This window comes from Leiobunum rupestre, chromosome 5, assembly GCF_980474605.1.
Source record: "Leiobunum rupestre chromosome 5, qqLeiRupe1.1.hap1, whole genome shotgun sequence".
Taxonomy (NCBI): Eukaryota; Metazoa; Arthropoda; class Arachnida; order Opiliones; family Sclerosomatidae; genus Leiobunum; species Leiobunum rupestre.
In genome coordinates, this window is record NC_143388.1 from 1,156,288 (window position 1) to 1,160,064 (window position 3,777).

Genomic DNA, 3,777 nt, shown 5'->3' on the forward strand with positions numbered 1-3,777 from the left:
CTGACATATTTTAGTCAATTTGCTTTTAAAGATATGCTGGCACTTTTTGGAATGAATTGAATCACTATTTCTACAGTCAAAGTACGACTTGAAACACACGATCTTTGAAAGAGTTGAAAGAATCACCAATTACTCCTGGACAAACATTTCAATCATCAATTTCAGACATTTTTCGCAACAAATATGGAAAATAAGTTATGATTTCTGGAAGCAGCTTGAAATTGCTGTGTTCTCCGTTATTCAAATCGCATAGGTACCCAGTCACATTGAATGTGGATGACACTTAAATTTTAGTATATAGTTTTTCACTATAACCACAGCATCCTGAGCTTCAAAATTGATGTCATCTAAAAGCTCTAAACACCAAGTCATTTTTTGTAAATTTTGAACTTTGAAAGATAAAAATTCTTGTGAAAGTTTTTCTAATTTGGGTGTTTTTTCTCTAGGGCAGACGCTCATATTTAAGACATTATCAGTGGAACTTGGATTAGCAGGTAAAGTTGAGGCATTCTTGCGGTTAACTCTTGAGTTTTCACTTATTAATGGCATTTCATTATCTAATCCAATAGCTGGAAATGAAGGGCTTAAGAAGTCTGTACCAATATTGTTACTACTCTCATTCGGGGAAAAAGTTGTTGAATCAATATTGGCAACTTTTTCATTTTCCTTCAAGATGTAAATTCTTATTAACTATAGTAATTTAGTTATAAGACCTGGGTTTAACTTCCCTGTAATTTCTTCGGTTCCGGGTCATCTAGTTGGTTACTACCCACTGTATTTAAATGATGCTTTGAGACGAGTGTCTCCTTCTCTTCTTTAATATGATTCTGCGCATATAAATACTAATTAACTATAGTAGTTAATTCCATTATAAAACGTAATTTAACTTACCTGCGAGTTCTTTGGTTCAGGCTCAACTTGATGATTCCTAGAAATAGAAACCGGTTATGGATGTTCCGCTGTTGGGCCATTACTATCAACAAAATGTTTTGAGCAGACATAATTATATTGTTTATTATATTGTTTACGGTTATATCTCTGCGATTAATTGCTTCAACCCATATTTTACATTGTATTAAATTTTTTCCTTAGGTTTTGGCACAGGATGAAACTTTATATTTTTACTTATTAAAAATATATCCTACAAACTTAAAATCCCGCGCTATTAGCATTCAGCAGTCTAAACAGGGAAGAAACTAGAAAGTGTTTCTCAGCCAGCACTCAGTTCCGCCATTTCACATCGTTAGTTGTGTAGATGGCGCTAAAATCGTACTTGTTCCGTAATGGGTCCTCTTTGATTTTACCCCCATTATCAGCCCCCCCGGAGTCTCGGTTCCACTGCTTGGACATATTGAGCGCGTAATTTACGACTCCCTATCCTCCCTGCCAAAAACAAAGATAGACCATGTTGAACCACTTAATTAAATACATTTAATAATTATGTGGAAGGGATAATTAAAATCATATTAATCAATTAAATAACACAAGTACTTAAAACATCAGATAAATTGGTTTTCTCAATTAACAGCTTCCTTGGATCACTCTTAAAGTAACATTAACTTTTCACCACATAATACTGTAACACATTAAGAGCACTTGGAAAATAAGGTGTTCTTGAAATGCGAAAAGGACTAAAAATTTCAATTTTAAACTTTAAGAACACTTGAGCACTTCAAGTTCACGAAATATTGTAATAAGAGCATACAATGAAGTCTAAGGACATTTCAAGTTAACATAAATACACTTTAAGGCTTTGCAAGTTCAATATGCGTTAGTAATTATGAGGGAAAAGTAAAAACTCTATTATTAAATATGCAAATCCAACGAAGTTTTTACTTTTCCCTCATAATAAATACACTTTAAGAACACTATGGAACACTGAAGTGCTCTTCGTGTGTTTTTAAAGTGACCCTCGAATTTAAATCCAACGTTAGACACAAACGGTCTACTCTGTCTTAACAGCAGAATTCATGGAAGTGACTTGTATTATGAAATAACACACCCATGGATTCTAGAACCAAATCACCCGTATACCAAACTACTAGTAAAACATTGGCATGAGAAGGTAATGCATGCCGGAATTGCAAGGACCAAAAATTTATTATCAGTTGCCGAAAATTCGTACAGAGCGTGTTAAGCTCTTGTACTATTTGTCAATTTTTCCGCGCAACCCCTTCGGTCACAGTCATGGGACCGCTACCAGAATCACGCACCGCTCAAGCCATTTGATAATTGTGGACTAGATTTCGCTGGACCGCTGTATTGCAGAAACGGCCAGAAAGCGTACATCACATTATTTACTTGTGTAGTGACGCCCGCAGTGTATTTAGAACTATTATCGAACCAAACGACCAACAAACTAGCATTTCGTCGTTTAATTGCAAGAAGATGAATGGTGAAACACGTATTTTGAGATAACGCCCAATGGTTTAAGTATCCCAAGAGTGAGCTCAGGGAAATATTTAAAAACGTTGCCGATCCCAAGGTTCATCAGTTCTTTGCAAACTACCAAATCAAAAGGAACATTCAGCGTAGAAAGAGCACCTTGTGGGTCGGATTTTGGGAACGCCTTGTAGCTTCAGTAAAGAGAGCGTTGAGAAAAGTACTTGGACATGCAAAACTAACGCATGAAGAATTGGAGACTGTTCTCACCGAAGCAGAGTCCGCGATAAATTCTAGGTACATTACAAAAGTTTCAGAAGATCGAAGTGAGACAAAACCGCTAACATCCGCACATTTTTTAATGGGAATAGAACAACTAATTTACCATCTAGACTTTTCCCTACAGAAATAAAAACGTCGGCTTCGAAGGCGGAATTGATGCGACGTTTAAAGTATCGTCAAAGTCTAATCGACGAGTTCTGGAACCGATGGAGAACAGAGTATTTATTGCAGTTAAGATCGGTACGCCAACGTACACCTAACAAAATTAAGGAGCCCTTAAAAAAACGACATCGTAATAATTGCCAAGAAAAATAAACCGAGGTTGTGTTGGAGAATGGCAGCCGTAGAAGAAACATTCAAGGGACAAGATGGATTCATTCGGTCGTGTATTGTGAGATTACTCGACTATATAGGTCAATTAAATTACTTCACAAATTGGAACTTTAATATCTGATTGAATTTCAATCAATCGGGGCGGAGTGTGTGAAATCGTATTTCGGAAATATTGTTTATTTTAGACTCCTAAACATGTGAAAAATACCTTTAAAAATTTTCTTAAGAGCGCACTGATAGAGCGCGCGCTATATTTTAATTGCCACGTGGTTTTGAATCTCGAATGTAAAATAAGATTTACATTTAGTGTCGGTTGACAATTTGAAGAGAAAACTTGTTAATTTTTGTATTCCGGATTCTATTAAGTTAATTCTGTACTGCGAGACTTGGTTTGAAGTGTAGGGAATTAAAACTTATATCTTAGTATTTCTTCCAGGTTACAGTTTTAATACGTACCAAACAAGCAAACAACCCGACATGAAACGCCGCGCCGATTAGATTTCTTCAACTGGATAATTAATATTTTAGACGAAACCCTGATTTTAATCTCTTTTTCTCGTTGTCTGACGAACGTTCATTTTCGACGGATAGGCCATTTAATTAGCAAAACAACCACGTTAACCCTCACTGGGGGATTTTCCCATCACCATTAGCAATAATTTTGATTATATTTTTATGTAGGTCTAGTAAAATACACAATTCGAAAGCCATATTTTAAATCACGAAAAATTTCTGATTCATTAGTTTTTCAGAACGTGTCACAACTTCGCCAATTTCTTA